Below are 17,672 nucleotides of genomic sequence, written 5' to 3'. Positions count from 1 at the left end.
TTAAGTTAAAATCCTATTATAGAACAATAAACTATTAACTATCATCAAATATCTGAATACACACTGCAAAGTTTAGATTGGAGCATAGATTAATGTTGCAAAAAGGGTTCATTTGGGAAGCAATCAATTCTTATTAGTAAAGAGAATCCCCAACTGTGGTGCTCCGTTTTCAGTTCTGAGTTTGTGCTTCTCCAGACCAAGCACTCCTCAACTATCTGCCTACTAGTATGGATGACATGTCACTCGACAACTTGTAAACCTCTGACTTAAGTAACGTTTTCGATACACTGATTTACAAAAGTATGATTGATTGTCTTTGTGTAATGAGAGTGTGATGCACTCTGACACCCTACACTGATATGAGTGGCACTATAATTTATTAGATTCATGTGAGAGAGAGGGCACTGTTAAAATGTGGTGCGGAAGAAACCCATGATGGAAGTGGTCATTTGGGGGCGCCAGCCAACATTGTCGCACCGGGCACCACCAGCGCGAAAGCTGGCCCTGATTACATATTTACAAGTGCAATTAATGACTGTGTTCAAACCTTCATCACGTGTTATTGAAGCACAGCCAGGAAGGTGTTTTAATGTTGTGCTTTGTGTGTTTTTTTTCTCATTAAAGCAAGCAATGGGATTGTTTACACTTTAACACTTCTAGGAAGCATCTTCCTCTTTAGTGAGCCACAGCAGCCCTGTCAAGTACCACGCAATGAATAGTCACGCATTATTAGCGCCTTGACCCCAGCTGCTGCAACGCGCTGCGAGGCACAAGCTGGCCGGGAGAGTGTGACTGTGACTGACCAGAGTACTCAAGAGATGGAGACTGTGCTGCACTGATGAGACCCCCACTCTGCAGTCTGGTCTCTGTAAATGTAATTTGACAGACTAGCAATACATGGTTAACAGCCTGCATCTACAGTCTGCTCAGCAACTGAATGCAATGAATCATTCAGTCCCGACCGCCAGAGGCCGTACCATCATATCACGCACGTGCCTTGACTGTCACGACATGATCACCCTATCCGGAGTCTGTCAGTATTATAACCCCAGCAGTGACTAGCCTGATGTGAATTCAGGGGCGGTGCCTAGTTGCCTCAGGTTGTATTTCCAGCAACTGGCACCACCCCCACCAGGGCTTCACTGACCTACTGTGGCAGGCATTACAGATCATGGGCAAACTTTGTTTGAAAGCGCCCACCATCAGTGAATGGGCACTTCTCTAAGGTCCATATGGCAGCCAATGCACCACTCTGAAGAGTGTAGCCAGATGATAGTCTTAAGGCGAGAATGCCGCTGCCCGCGTCCCACGCAGTGGGACATCAGCAGGGCAGCTTTCTAGTGGCCGCCCGTCGCAGCCTTCCCCCCCCCTTGTTCCGCCTCGTGAGCGAGGCCGCGCCCAGGGTGGGGAGCGCCCAATGAGTGTGCCGGTGGGAGGCGGGCCGTCAGGGGGGCGAGGCTAGCCCCCCCCCCTACTTAGCCGGCCCTCTCTCTCAGTTCCTCCTCTGCTTCCTGCGTGCCGCTCCGGCCTGGACACGCGTATCCTCGCTCCTTACCTCGCTGCATCGGTCCGTCGTCTGCTCCGTCCTCGTGCGCCTCCGGTCCCCGTGGCACTGCTGATTGTCGTCGCCTCAACGCTTCTTGTTCTGGTGAGTCTTGCTGTACCCACTCCGCCCCGGCCCTGTCCCTGGGCAGTACCAGGTCGACGGGGCCCTGTGACGAGGATCGCCACGGGCGGAGGGGACGCAAGATGGGGGGTTGGGGAGGCGGGGTTGGGCTAAAGAGCACGCTGTTTTGATTTCGCCCGGACCGTTGCGGAGGTGGGGGAGTGCGGGCCAAGCATGGCTGATGCCATTGAGTTGCGGCCCCGGCCCCTGGTGTCGATGGTTGGGCCCTGCGGCCTGCCTGCTCCTGGGCGCTGCGACAATTCCTTCGGGTCGAGTGCCCGTTGGATAAGGAACAATGATAAGGAATCTGATGGCAAGGACTGAGGCGCAGGTCCTCAAACACAATCCGGTCGGGGTTTTCGAGTCGCGGGGCCGTGTCCGCAATCTTGGATTTCGGGGTAAATCACTTAATCTCCCCATGTTTAAAGATGTATGTAATATACGTTACGCCGCTACTTCGCGCCCATAACTGCAGCCTGTTTTCTCGCTACATAACGAATACAGGCATGCCCAGGTTAGCGATCTCAAGCGGCGTGGTGCATTTGAATCCTGGGCCCGCGTCCGCATCCTGTGATACGGGGATTAATCCCGTGCCTAAATATTAATTTAATGACGGTGCTGCGCGCTACAATGTCTTCGGGTCGCGCGGTTGCTCGATAACGAATACAGATTTAGAGAGCAAACCTTCACAAGGGCCTGGCTCATGTCCTCAAGCCGGGGGGCGGGGTTTTTCGAGCTCGGGCCCGCGGCCGCATCGTGCCTTGTAGGAGAGCGATTGTGGTCTGATAATGTAACCGGTGCTCATTTACTTCGCACTGTACAAACCTGCATTGAATGAATATGGTAACCGATGCTCATGTAAAGCTCCGTCATACCTTCGCGCAGTACAAACCTACATGAAATAAATATTTTGATGGCTGCTCATGTAAGCTTGTAACTGATGCTCATGTAAAGCGCCGTCATACCTTCGCGCTATTCAAACGCACATGAAATAAATAATATTGGGGGGGATAGGCACTCCTGCTCCCCCCCCTCACAATTACAACAGCGCTTTAACCAGCGCTCACGTTAAGCACTCCCATTACCTTCGGGTTGGTCCAATGCTACATATGGAGGCGCTTCTAGTGCGGGGGCTGCATGGTCGAGAATTGGCGCCGCTACATCTAGGCGGGTGGCGCCGGCTAAATTAGCATCCTCCAAGGCCGCAGTGCCGTACCAGGTGCCGCGGCTGGGGGGTCGTGGGGGTAGAGGCGGGCGAGGCGGTATATTGAAAGAAGTGATATGTATGACCGCCCGTTGGGTTCCCGTCTCTGTGCTACCCCCCCCCCCTAGTGTACAGTCGTGCATGTGTTCTGGTTGCCCCGTTCTCTGGTGCAGGAATACAGGGGGCGAGCCGCGAGGTCGCGTCCACATTCTGTGATTCGGGGCAAATCACTTAATCTCCCCGTGCCTAAAAGTGTATGTAAATACGGTGATACGGGCTCCAATACCATCGGGTCGAGTTCGCGCTGGATAAAGAATATATGCATAAAGAGCGAAACGTATACAAGGACCGAGGCTCGGGTCCTCAATCTGGTTGGTGTTTCGCGTCTCGGGGCCGCGGCCGCATTCTGTGATTCGGGCCAAATCACTTAATCTCCCCGTGCCTAAATATGTATGTAAATACGGTGCTACGCGCTCCAATACCTTTGGGTCGAGTTCGCGCTAGATAAAGAAGATATGCATAAAGAGCTACATGTAGTCAAGGACCGAGGCTGAGGTCCTCGATCTCAATCTGGTTGGTGTTTTAGAGTCTCGGGGCCGCGTCCACTGCCCCCACAGCGCCCAGACCAGACCCCCGTGGCGGGAAGCAGTGAGGTGCACAGCGGCTCCCGCGCTGCTCCTACTCCGTCTCCGGTGCGCCACTGCCCCCGACCCCACTCCACTCCAAGGTAACAGGATAACCCCTACTTTGCGGAGAGAGGTCCTCAGTAGAGCGCTCCAATATCTTCGGGTCCATTTTGCGCTTTTTAAGCACGTACAATAAGAACCCTCCTGTCACCTTGTCAAAGAAAAGGGCAGGATTTGCTGGCTGCAGGCCTCTTTGGTATAGGGATCTGCGCCAGGGTTGATTCCAGGGTCGCGGTGGCGGCCTGCACCGCAGCTCGATTCCAGTGCTGCGCGAGACAACCCTCTCCCTCGCGATATGTTCTACCTGGCTGGGCCTCTGGCGCGATGCAGGCGGCAGCTGCCAGGCACCATTTCCAGTTAAATTAATTCGCTGCGTCTTTCAGTTACTGTGGGGATGTCCAGCAAAGCACCATATCTTCCGGTTCTGGCCATGGGCGAGGTGTGGGTCATGATGTCCTGATTCCTGTATCAGGAGCCTGTTTGACCATGAGTCAGCGTTGTTGAGGCCCCGTCTATAAAGAGGCAAGCTGTGGAAAATCTATTTTCGGCATCGATTAGACTATCCCCTGCCCAAGCGTCGCAGCAGCGTGATGCCAACAGTCACTGTGGCCTAATGTGGAGCGGTGTGGTGCGGTGGCCTTGGCACCCGACTTTGGAGCACAAAGCTCACGGTTCGATCCCGGTGACACCCTCAGCCCCATGTGACTTTGGACAAGGCCTCCAATTCCACAGTGGCCCCCTGCGCCTTGAGACCCGTAAGGGGGGAATAGTTCATATTCGGTCCGGCTTCGCGAGCAGAGTAAATTAAGGGGGGGGCGGCCGGCTAAGAAGAGAGATTAGCGTGGGTTCACGGCCCCAATACACCAGCACTGCACGGCTGGGAGCTGCCTGGGTCCCCGCTGATCGCGGGAGGTGCAACACCTGTGGCGCTCCCTGGTTAAGGTTATCGCCCCCGTCGGCTACGCTGCCGTTTAGGGTGGGGGGGCATGTAGTGGGCTGCGTGCGGCTGGCGCAATGGACCTGGCACGGTGATCGTTTAGTATGATACGAATCTTGTAAGCTCCCCGTGCTTGAATGTGTAATGTAAATAAGGTGCTCAGGTAAAGCGCTCCAACACCTTCAGGTCAGTTTGCGCTATATAATTCTGCAACATGTATTGCTGACCTCCTATATGGCAGATAAATGACACAAGTGCGTGCACTGTTCACATATGCGATCATGGGCATTAATAAACCCCCCGCACCTCAATGGAAAATCTGGTGCGGTGCTCGCGTGATCCGGTTTTGGGGATCGGGTAATATGATACGAATTTCTTAAGCACCCCCTGCGTGAGGATGTAATGTAAATACGGTGCTCATGTAAAGTGCTCCAAATGCCTTATTGTCGAGTTCGCACTATATAAATATGCATCATGTAATTCCAGGCTTCCGTTGAGGCAGATACATGATACCAGTACATGCACTGTTCACATCAGGCGATCACGGGTATTACTAATCCCCCCCACACACCTCAAGGGTTAATCTGGTGCGGTGCTCGCGTGACCTGGAATGGGGATCGTGTTGTACGGTACGAATCTCTCACGCCCCCGTGCCTGTATGTGTAACGTAAAGACATTACTCATGTGAAGCGGTGCAATACCTTTGGCGTCGAGTTCGCACTATACAATATGCAACATGTATGTGCTGGCTTGCTATAAGGCAGATACTTGATACAAGTGCAGGCATAGTTCGCAAGTTTTGCTCCGATACCTTCGGGTCGAGTTCACGCTAGATAAATATGCAGCATGTATTGCTGGCTTCTTATAATGCAGACACATGATACAAGTGCACGTATTATTCACAAGAATTGCTTGTGCCCACATTCGCACGCATTAGATGATTACGGGCATTACGACACCCCCTGCACCCGAATGGGTTATTCAGTCGGTGCTTGTGTCCGGTGCTCGATGAATTTCACGCACATTACGGTTGGAGCTAATCACTAATCGACCGTGCCCGAATAGGTATGTTAATACCTATGGCTCATGTACTGCACTCCAACACCTTCGGGCGGGTCACGCTGGGACTCTGGGCAGATAATTTAATATCCACGTGCCCGATGATGCATGTATATACAGTGCTCATGAACGGCGCGCCATTACCTTCGGATCGAGTTCATGCTGGGTTGCGACGCTGGGTAAATCGATGAATATCGCTGTGCCCGCATATGTATGCGAGCTGCTGGACCTGGTATGCCTGGGTTCCCGAGGGTCGTGGACCTGGCGGCTCATGATCTCACTCCCGTGCCCGAATATGTGTGTAAATATGTTGCTCATGCACAGTGTTGCCGTACCTTCGGGTCGAGTTCGCGCGTCATAAAAGTGCTACTTACAGCAAGGGTCGCGCAGTCGGATCCCGACCACACGTGACCACGTGTCGCTCGTCTCCAACCTTTTGCTGAAAGGGGGCTTGGGTCGTTGGTCATTGTTGTTTTTCTCTCGACACCCACCCCCCATTCCTTACGGCCTCGCCCTCCCAGGTGCATCAGTCCTTGGGCAGGGCGGACCATGGGGAGATAGTCCTAACGTAGAACGGTCATTGCCATGTTAGTGACAGTTAAACACGGGTCGCTGCCGACAGTCTAAAAGAGGTATGCTTAAGCCTGCAACCCGGCCCCGCCACCATGCTTATGTGGGCCGCCTTCAACGGTCACTGATATGGGGAACTCACACATATCTAACTGTAACCTAGACACCCGGGTGCGTGCCTAGTCGGGCAGGGCTACGCAACCGAGATAGAATGGTAGTTATTATCTAATGCTAAAGGAAGTCTGGTTTGAGCCACTAGAAGGGTTAGTTATGGGTGCAGCTCAGTGCCCCAATCGCATTGAATACGGGGACGCACTGACATAGCGGCAAAGAATAAGTGGTCACCACATAGCGCATCACTAGGGCCTAAATCACGGCACAAGGTTACCGGCGTGATTGTCCAAGTGGTTGCGGGTGCGCCGCTCGCGAGCGGATGGCAACCCGTGGTTTACCTCTGTCTCAAATCTACCGATAGTTCATGGTTAAGCCGATTAGCCTGCAGAACACTGAGCGGGGCACCATAACCAAGAGTTAGGCCTGCAGGAGGAGTAGCTGAAGGAACCATATAGGAATAGGTCCAGATGTACTTTGGGGGGCATTCCCCTGCAACCAAAGACAGATTTCGGGTTGCTTCAATGAAGTCCTTCCACCCGGCTTGTGGGTGGTATAGTTGTTATATAGCAAGTGTGCGGTCGTTCAAAGTTTGGTAAATACCACGTAGAGCCCCAGGGCGTCAGGGCATTATTGACCGTGCGGCATCCGGGTGGCACTCTCCACCGGAATCACTGGTCGCGTACTGCAGCTGCAGGACACTGGGATCCTGGTTACGCACACTTTTACCGTTTTCAGGGGGCGCCGCCAGCCAGCATATGGGGGCTGCTGTCCCAATAACTGGGGTGTCAGCGGGGCAAACACAAGGGGACATTATGGCAATAGAACATTGGTCACGCCCAGGGTGCACTGAATCTCTACTTCAACGGAGCAGGAATTTGGCACCGCTGGGGATGCTCTGGGTTGTGGTGGGGGGCACCCCCCGCCACCCTCCTTTTGAGGAGCATGATGGGAAGGGCGTAGCAGGACTTAGTCAATCCTCAATGCGTGAACTTTACTGTCAGCGCGTAATGTTTAAGCCGGACAGATTCCCGAAGCTGGTATGCCTAGGGGGTTACATCACTGAGTGATCGGTAGGGGCATAATTCCCATAAGGAATAGGGGATGGTGGGCAGGGGCAGGAGTCGCCCCTTGCCCATGGTCACATGCCTGAGAAACAGATTTAGGTGTTGCTCTTCTCGCTCAGCCTTTCCTTGGAGCCAGGGAGGTGGGATACGTTCACAAATTTGGGTCTTTGAGCTGAGAGATGTATCCTTCGGCAGCTCAGTCAGTCATATTGGCGTTATCTGGAGTCATGATAAAAGCCGTCTTTTTAGCAGTTACGTTAAAATGTTTTGCCCTGCTGAGAAATCATGCAATCCTCGCAGCAGCAGCAGCAATTCAGGAACCATGACGCTATCTATACATCGCCTTTGTAGACAAAGTGGAAATTAAACCTCCTTCGTGCTAGGTTATGAAGGGAATCGATGGGTTGACGAATTCAGCTAGGGTTCAGTTCTGGCTCCATAGGTAGGTGCTAGATCTTCCCATAATTACGTTAGGAAGATCTGCAGTGGCATCGTTAAGAAAGTTACGAATACCAGTAACGTCTAAACTGAACGGCAGTGGGGCCAAAAGACATTCTTTGTCAGTCTGCCATGGGCTTCGGAGTAGTGTTGCAAATTAATGCCGCATTTACGGGTTACAGAACAGGACCCATAATTCAGCCCAGTAAAAGCTGGCTCGCAGGGGCAGGGCACCTATAACAGCGGAGGGAGGAAGGGGGGCTCTGGCAGCGACGGTAGCCTCCCCAGAGCTGTGGCGGAGTTACAGGGCGATCTGAAGGCAGAAGAGTACAGTAAGGGTACCTCTGCGACAGGCGGTACAGTAAGGGTACCCCTGTCCGGCACAGTAAGGGTGCCCGAGCCAAGGTCCAGGAGCCGAAGGGGGTTCTGGGAAGACCGCGACGGTGCCCCGTTAGTCCTTCGGGCGGTTGGGGGGCCTGACCAACCGGGGGTGTGCCACAACACGCTCCGCCCCTGTCAGAAGGGGCGGGAGTAGGAGACAGATCACGTGACCCAGCGGATGATCTGAAAATAAATATGTGCCGCACTGCCGGGCATCGACCCACCGTGCGTGCTGGCTCACCAGGCGGGCGGAGCAGCGAGGGGCTGCTTGCCCTGGATCGCCTGTAAGATAACCCATTTATCGTCATACTTATGTTGTATGAAATAAACCTGCAGCAGTTCTTCACCCACAATGAAAGTGTCAGTGTAATCCTTGGGTGACGTCTGTGCATGCGTGTTGTGTGGAGCGGATGACGGTGTGGTCACTATGCCGCTGCCCGCGTCCCACGCAGTGGGACATCAGCAGGGCAGCTTTCTAGTGGCCGCCCGTCGCAGCCTTCCCCCCCCTTGTTCCGCCTCGTGAGCGAGGCCGCGCCCAGGGTGGGGAGCGCCCAATGAGTGTGCCGGTGGGAGGCGGGCCGTCAGGGGGGCGAGGCTAGCCCCCCCCTACTTAGCCGGCCCTCTCTCTCAGTTCCTCCTCTGCTTCCTGCGCGCCGCTCCGGCCTGGACACGCGTATTCCCACCCTTTCCGCTTACCCTGCGTGGCGGAGACAGCGCGTTATTGGAATGTTTTAATGTTTCTCTTTTGAGTTGCAGGCGGAGTTACAGGGCGATCTGGAGGCAGAAGAGTACAGTAAGGGTACCTCTGCGACAGGCGGTACAGTAAGGGTACCCCTGTCCGGCACAGTAAGGGTGCCCGAGCCAAGGCCCAGGAGCCGAAGGGGGTTCTGGGAAGACCGCGACGGTGCCCCGTTAGTCCTTCGGGCGGTTGGGGGGCCTGACCAACCGGGGGTGCGCCACAACACGCTCTGCCCCTGTCAGAAGGGGCGGGAGTAGGAGACAGATCACGTGACCCAGCGGATGATCTGAAAATAAATATGTGCCGCACTGCCGGGCATCGACCCACCGTGCGTGCTGGCTCACCAGGCGGGCGGAGCAGCGAGGGGCTGCTTGCCCTGGATCGCCCGTAAGATAACCCATTTATCGTCATACTTATGTTGTATGAAATAAACCTGCAGCAGTTCTTCACCCACAATGAAAGTGTCAGTGTAATCCTTGGGTGACGTCTGTGCATGCGTGTTGTGTAGAGCGGATGACGGTGTGGTCACTATGAAAAGGTCCGTCAGTGCAGGCAGCATCATATGTTAAATTAATTTAATTTCCTGTAGGATAGCATCGCTGCCTCTGCCTGGAGGGCGCGGCCTGCCAGAAAAGGACAACTATCGAACTTTGGTCACTCTCTGTGAACTGAAGTTGCGTACTCTCATGTGTGTTGCTGCCCTGCTCGTGTGTGTGTGGGGGGAGGGAAAGGGTAGGGGACCGGGGGTCAGCTCTGTTTGAGTTTGGTCAAGAGAGCAGGCACTGAGACAGTCTTTAAAAGGCACACGCCACAGACCGCTCTCACCTCGACTTCGAAGTGTAATCTGACAGACCAGCATGATCTGTGCCAGTCTGCCAGCCCAGCTGCCCTAGGATCGGGACAGATCAAAGAGCGGGGCCTATGTCATTTGTGATCTCCGCATCGGCAACGTGCTCCAGCACTTGAGTTTCTGAGCAACTGTCAGCAGTGAGTGAGTGTGATTCACTCGGGGACAGTCCGAGGCCGCAGGCATTACTTTACCCACTACTGAGTGTTGGAAAATCAAGTGGCCAGTTATAAACTACATGTGTGGAAAATAACTCATGATGTTGTCATTACAGGGGCCAGCCCCCCCCCCCCCCCCCCCCAACCAAATATTCCTGGCTACGGGCCTGAGAATGGTGCGAATTCAACATGTAACAGTCCAAACAGTGACGGGCAGGACATGATTACCGAGAGACTTTGTGCCGGAGGAGGTGTCTAGTGCATTAAGATAGCGATGTTGGTGCAAATGGTACGATGGGGTGTTAAATCTCAAAGGCGATGTGGAAAGATACAGTCTGGCGATTTAAGGAGGGGAGGGAGGGATAAGGATGGGAGGCATAAGGAGGTGCATCGCATGGCGTGATGTGAGTTGAGCATATGTTCTGTGAATTGTAGTGTCAATCATTTACAGATAATTTGTAATCAAGGCATGGTTATGTTTCAATATTAAAAATATATTTTTTTTTAATGACCATATATAAGGGTGACTGGTGGCAGCTCGGTGCTGGTCGCGCGGCAGTGGGTAGTGTGTTGTACAGTAAAGTATTCTGGTTGACAGCATACGTTGGCCTCTCGCTGCATATATAAGACAGGTGACTGGACTGGTTTGCTCCTCTTTGAGCCATTTGCTGCAGAGCTGGGGAGCGGGGATGGTTTGGGTTGCTGGGAGAGGGCCAACCAGGTGAAAATATATTGAGACTTGTGGTCTTTTCACTGGCTGCATGTAGCAGGGCCCATGGAAGGCAATGAGGCTCGGATTGTGGAGCTAAGACAATGTCTGCACTCAGTACCTGTGCGCCAGTGCACAAGGTCGAGTTCCGCATCATCGGCCCTGCGTGCGAAAAAGATTTGCATCAACTCACTAGCTTTGAACCAACCAATACGCGGTTACATCTTTCTCTTTATAGGGAGTAGATGTGCTCCAGGAACCCTTTTAGAGACTGCAGAACCACAGCACCCGCGGGTCTGGGAATATTAATAAGCATGCTGGCTATGCAAGGCAGTTTTGCAAAAAATAAAAAAAAATACAGGGCTCCAAGAAATTAAAGACGTAATCACCATGCATTATGTATGAACCTTGAAGAATACCTGAATATGTCCAGGGGCTCATAATTAAATCACACGACTGAGCATCTGCTAACACAAACTCAAATCAAGCATTGGAAACTCCATCACAAGATCGAGTCTGACGGTAAACACACTAGGGGGCATATCAGAAACAACCGGCGATAATTATCGCTAAGCGCACTTAGCGCTAGGATAATTATCGCCGGCTAACGTGGATTTTTATCGCTGTGATAGCGTGCTGTTAGCAACGCTTATCTCAAAAGCGATAAAAATCCTAGCGCTAACTGCCTAACGTGAGATAATCTCACGAAATGTGGCTTTAGCTTGTTGATAGGGCCACACAAACTTAGCCATGATATCCACCTTCCATAGGATATCATGGCTAAGTCATTCCTGAAGCAGGCGTAAGGAAAGTAGCGATAACAGGGGTTATGGCTACTTTTCATGCCGCTATGCTTCATAGCGTGGGGCTTGATGATAGGAGAAATGTCACTTAGCGACATTTCTCCTGTCATGTCAGGTCAGGAACGCCCACTTTGCATCTCATTAGAGATGCAAAGCTGGGCGTTCAGAATTCAGGCGCTAATGCAAGGTTTCACGCGTTAGCATGACCTTGCAAATTAGGCGATAAAATTATCGCCGCTTTTCGTCCGAAAACGACCGCAAAAGCGGCGATAATTTTCTATCGCCGCCTTGTAAATATGCCCCTAGTAACGTTAGTATTTTACATCACCAACTCTACTTTTTTATTGCCATCCAACAGTGCAAGGATGTAAAATCTAGGGGGCAGATTTTCAAGCCCCTTGCGCCACTTTTGCGTCACTTTTTCCATGTTAAAAGTGACGCAAAAGTGGCGCAGGGGGCTTGTAAATCTGCACCTAGGTTTTTTGTTAGTTTTATTGAATGTTGTCCTTTTTGTGATAGATATTCTGGGTTACGCATTTTGAGTTAAGTAGTTGGCAACCCTTTGCTGCTGGGATGCAATGCACCACAAACTTGAACCATTTCCAACCTTTTATCTACAGTTCTCAGATCTTTGCAAAGCTTTCATTACTCAGAATTCATTACAATTACAGTAGACCATCTGATCTCCAGGCATAGCACGTTCATGCTGGAAGCCTATCACTGCATGTGGAAATATTTAGCTGAGAACAAAAATGTATTAAAAAATGCACACGTGGCAGTCTGGAAAGCAACATTAGGAGCATGCCTTGGAACCCGAAGGCCCCTATGACTTTCAGGCAGAAAAATACAAAACCTTCGAATTCAGGAAGATAAATCCTGTTTCTCACCCACGTTTTTATATCATGAGGATCCATGGCACAATTTAAGGATTTTCACATACAATATATTTAAATAGGAGTAATCTAAATTGAACGCCTTTCCATAAGCAGTCAGCGGTCATCATGAAATGAGGCCTATGCCGAGCACCCCTGCTTTAAATTGACACAAATATCATTGACAATTGTGAAAAATTTCAAGAGTAAAAAATATACCTAACGTCCTAAACAGCGTTCTCAATGCATTCGCAAAAGGTTTCACGTTATAATGTCAATAAATATGTAATATTTCAGTACAGAAAATATTTGATGATGCATTTATATACATCCGGCGTTTAAAGTAGCTCGTTTAATTACCGGGAGCACGTCACTCGATAAAAAGAAGAGAAGATCATAGTATCAGCTCTTTTACCCTAAATCGCAAACGTCACATTTTCCATTATATAAAAAAAAGCAATCATTAGATAATGGCAGCTTTATTTACAGGGCCATGAGTCTAAACATTACCACCATGCGCATGGATGCCATTTAAAGACAATTACAATAACAGATTTAGGGGCATATCAGCAACAAGCGGCGATAATTATCGCTAAGCGCACTTAGCGCTAGGATAATAATCGCCGGCTAGCATGGATTTTTATCACTGAGATAGCGTGCTATTAGCAACGCTTATCTCAAAAGCAATAAAAATCCTCCCGCTAACTGCCTAACGTAAGATTATCTCTGGAAACCCAGCGATAATCTCCCACAATGTGGTGTTAGCTTGTTGATAGGACCCCACAAACTTAGCCATGATATCCACCTTACATAGGATATCATGGCTAAGTCAGTCCTGAAGCAGGCGTAAGGAAAGTAGCGATAACAGGGGTTTTCGCTACTTTTCTTGCCGCTATGCTTCATAGTGTGGGGCTTGATGATAGGAGAAATGTCGCTTAGCGACATTTCTCCTGTCATGTCAGGTCAGGAACGCCCACTTTGCATCTCATTAGAGATGCCAAGATGGGCGTCAGGAATTAGTGCGCTAATGCAAGGTTTCACGCGTTAGCGTGGCCTTGCTAATTAGGCGATAAAATTATCGCTGCTTTTCGGCCAAAAACGGCCGCAAAAGCGGTGATAATTCTATCGCCTCGCCTTGCTGATATGCCCCTAAATTACTGGGTATTCGCTGCTGTGGTGTGAGCTATTACAAATACATTTCGATTTCCACTGCCCTTTCATCAGAGCTTTGAAAACACGCAGTCTGAAGCTGTACATGGGCCCACATGATCCCATTCCTTCCCTGTATCTCCCAAAAAATGGAAGCCTGTGATCCTGTTGTCAGTGATGCCCCGATTACTTACCGGTAATCTTCATTACTCCGAGTATAGTCTTCCTCGCCACATGAGTTCCCATCCCTCCCTCCCTGTCTGGCAATCGGCTTCTTGTTTATGCTTCCCGGCGCCCTTCCTCGCTTCCCTCATTCCGCCTGTGCTTGTGTTGAGTACTACACGGGCGGTTGGCGGCGCCCCGTTTCCCCCTCAGGTTGTGCGCGTTGGACCAGTCTGGGTTTGTCTTCGGGGGGGGAGGCGCACTTTCCCGCTTTTGTGCCCGGTCTCCTGCGTGGCGGGTCCTGACGGGGAATTCGCGACTGGTGGCGTCTGAAGTTGGGAGTATGCCCTTGGCATTTTTTTGCGGTATTTTCGCCTATTGTACGGCTTGGGCTTCCTTGGTCTACTGTTCACTCGCAATCAGTTGCTGTGGCCTAGTGGTTCCGTTCTCTGACTCTTATTCCACTGGCTGTGGGTTCGTTTCCTGTCAGTAGTTTCTCTGTTAGAGGTTGGATAAAATATATATCTTTATATATTTTTTTTGTACGGTTTATTGCCTGTGTGCAGTGCTTCCTGCTTTTTTTCTCTGGGGGAGGTTCATCCAGTGATGACTGGCTCTAGCTTGCGGGTCCCTGCTGTGATCCTTTCTTGCAGTCCATCCGGGCAATGATCCATGTTGTGATGTAGGCTGCGTTTCTGGTGCGCTTTGGGGGGCTGGGTCCATCTTCCCCCTCGCGTCCATGCTTGGACTCCGGTGTGCTTGTGTGTTCTCAGTTGATACTGTTGACTTCCTCGCAGCCGGGTCTGGTGGCCCTGTGGACTTCCGCGTTTGCTGCTGCTACCTGTGTTGTCCTCATGGTTGCGGGTTCGGTTCCCGGCCCGTTCACTTCTCTATTCCTCCTTCTGGGGTTGTTTTTATATCCCATTATTCCTGGTGTTCACAGACCTGCTTCTAATCGCAGTGCGTACTTGGGAAGGAGGGGGGATGTGTCCTTAGGCATGAGCGGTCTCCGGTTCGAGTCTCGGCACCGACGCTCAACATCCTGTGATTCTTGTCATCTCGCTACTATTTTACAAATTTGTGATTTTCTTTACGGCGGCATCGAGGAGCCGTAGGTATCTGTCTCGTGCGCTGCTTGACTCAGTGTTGGCCCTTCCGGGTGTTTCTCTGTCTTTCTCTGTTCTTGGGTAGCAAAGGGTTCCTTTGGGTAGTAATACACACTTATTAAAGTGCTATATGTTTTGCCAATGTTGTACGTCCTAGTGGAATCTTATTATTTACCCATTTGCCCTCTGGACTGTGTGTACATGTCCTGGTGTTTTACTGGTGTTTAGGGGTGTGTCAGGGCCATGGCTTTGTTTTGTTTGCTGTGTGTGTCCCTGTCTCCCTTTCCCCTTCCGGGCTTTGGCCCTGTAGGCCTACAACCATACCACCCTTAAATCACTTGGTATTGTCTGACCTCAGAAGTTAAGAAGGCGTGGGACTGGTTAGTACCTGGATGGGAGACTGCCTGGGAATACAATACTTCCATCCCGTAGGTTCCTTCCCTCCTGCTCTCCTTTGGGGTGTGGGGTCTGGGCTGGTTGGTCCCTGTTTGGGTGTCTGCCTGAGGGTTCCGGGGGCTGTTGGCGGCTGTGGGTCAGATGGGGGCGGGCTGCTGTTGGCACCTGTCCGTTCTTCTCTGGGCCGCTTCAGTGGTCTCCGAGTGAGCTTTTGCTTCTGCTCCTTTGGGCTTGCCCTCTCCTGTCCGGGCCTTTCTTTTCTCGTCCTGCTTCGTGGCTTTGCGAGCGGCTGCTATGCCTCTTGTCCATGTCATGCTTCTCCTCTTCTCCTGACCATTGGACGTCCTGTGTGGCCCTTGTGGTGGTTCTGTGGGTCCCGCCTCCTGCCGCTCCACTCCGTTGTCAGTCTTGGTTGGTGGTGTCTGTTCTCTTTCCCGTCCTTTTGGTCGTGGGTCGGGTGGTCGGCTTTATTTTCTGCCCTGTCTGCGGGTGTGGCCAGCAGTCTTCTTTTTCTAGTGTACCCCTGCCGGGTGGTTGCGGCCTTCTCCGTCCTGTGGGGCTGGGGGATGTGCTTGGATTCCCTGTCAGTACCGGGTCAATTGGTCCCCCTGCTGGCGGGTGTCTTGTCTGGCTTTTGTTTGCCATTCCTTGGCTTGTCTGGGGTTTGCCCCTGCCCTGCGGGGGCTTTTTATTACTGTCTGGACCTTTGCTTACGGGGTTCTGGGCTTGTTGGGCCTGGACGGGGTTTGTCCTGTTGGTGGTACTCACCTGGGTGCTTCTCTCTTGTTTACTTTGGGTCTGGTGGCTTTGTGGCCTGCTGCGTCCATTCCCGGTGCCTAGGTTTGTCCTCGTGGTCCCAGGTTCAGATCCTGGTGGGTTCACTCAACCTGGCATTCTTCTGTGTTCGCTTGCTTGAGTGCCATTGAGTTGGGTGGCATGTTGCTTCTGTTATTCGGCTCCAAGCTGCCCGTTCAGCAGGTGTTGGCCCATGGTGCTTTGGCTCTATGGTGAGTTTTGTGCTTCTGGGGTACTCTGGCTTGTGCTTGACAGGGGTTTGCCTCCTGTCCCTATTTCGTCGTGTCCCATGTTGGTATATGTTCGAACGGTGCCCTTCCTTGTCCGGAGTTGCTGGGTTTTCCCAGTTCTCCTTCCCCAGGAGGGGCCCTGCGCTTCCTGTGTGAATTTGGTATCCTCTTCTTCTTTGTTCCTGGTTTTAGGGGTCCAGGTCTGGTGGCTTTGTGGACTAATACGTCCTATGTTGCGGCCTGTGTGTTGGCCTCATGGTCACGGGTTCTGTATCCAGCAGGTCCACTTATCCTTTCATCCTTCTGAGGTTGATTTCTTGTTTAATGTGTTCCATTGGGTTGGGTGCCATTGAGCATCTGTTATTCGGTGCCTTTATGCTGTCGGTTTCTGGGGCCTGCTGGCTCGGGTTTGCTCCCTGGTGTTGTTGCTGTTGCTTGGGCTTGTTTCGCCCGGCTCTTCTGTCCTTCTCGCCTTGGGTGTGTTTCTACCTGTGGCCTTGCCTTCCTTTCCGCTCCTGTTCATGTCAGCCCTTCGTTGTTCGGCTGGGTCGGGCCTAGTTGTTGGCTGGCTGTGTGGCCTCCTGGGTGCTCACTTCTGCACCTCGCTTGCTGCTTTTGGAGCATTTCTGGAACGATTTGCTTGACCCCTGGGCGGGGTGGTCTCGCTCATTGGTTTTGCGCTCCCTTCCGGGGGTTCCTTTGTGCGACTAGGATCCGTGTCCCGCCTGTTTATCTCCTTGCTGGTGGGGTTTTGGTGCCCTTCAATTTTTGTTGTTGTTCGGTTGGCGTGCTGGGTTATTTTTGGCCCCTCCATCCATTCTTGCGGCTCCTACCAGTCTGTTTGTTTGAGTCTGGTTCCGCTGGTTCGGTCCTCAGGTGGATTCGGCTCCCTTGATGTTGGTGGTCCGCCGTGCGGTGTTGCTGTGTTTTGGTCGGACTGCGTCTCTTCCTGCTGTGGCTTTTTGTTGGGTCATTGTGGTCGAGTTGCCCTCTGTTTCTTTGGGTCTGACGTCTGGGCTTTTGCTGCCCTCTCGCTTTTGGTCATCCGTTGGGCAGTCTTTGTGTGTTTGGACCGGCTTTCTGCTTTCTGTTCTGGGCCTGTTTGTTGTTGCTTTTGACCCTTCTCTGTCCTCCTTCGGTGGTTGGTTCAGGCGGATGTTCTGACGGCCCTGTTTGTCCCGGGGGTCAGGGTCCTCTGCCCTCCCGGTGTCTGTCTGTCTCGGGCGGGTTCTTCCTGTTCATGGTTGCCTCTCTCTTGGGTGGTCCTTCCACTCGCCCGGTCTTTTTGGTTTGCCTGCTTCGTTGACATCCTTTTCTGGTCCGTTGGTTTCTTGTGAGTTTCCATGAAGCCGATTGGCTTTGGTATGTGCTCACTACGTTACTCATGTGGCGAGGAAGACTTACGAGGAGGTAATGCCCCGATTACTTACCGTTAATCTTCATTACTCCGAGTATAGTCTTCCTCGCCACATGAGTTCCCATCCCTCCCTCCCTGTTTTTTTAGTTCTGGTGTGGAGCTGAAGCTCACTACGTTACTCATATGGTGAGGAAGACTTCTGAGGAGGTGATGTGTCACCATCTCTCCTG

Source organism: Triturus cristatus, chromosome 4_1 (genome assembly GCF_964204655.1).
Source record: "Triturus cristatus chromosome 4_1, aTriCri1.1, whole genome shotgun sequence".
Taxonomy (NCBI): Eukaryota; Metazoa; Chordata; class Amphibia; order Caudata; family Salamandridae; genus Triturus; species Triturus cristatus.
This window is presented reverse-complemented; position numbering follows the sequence as displayed.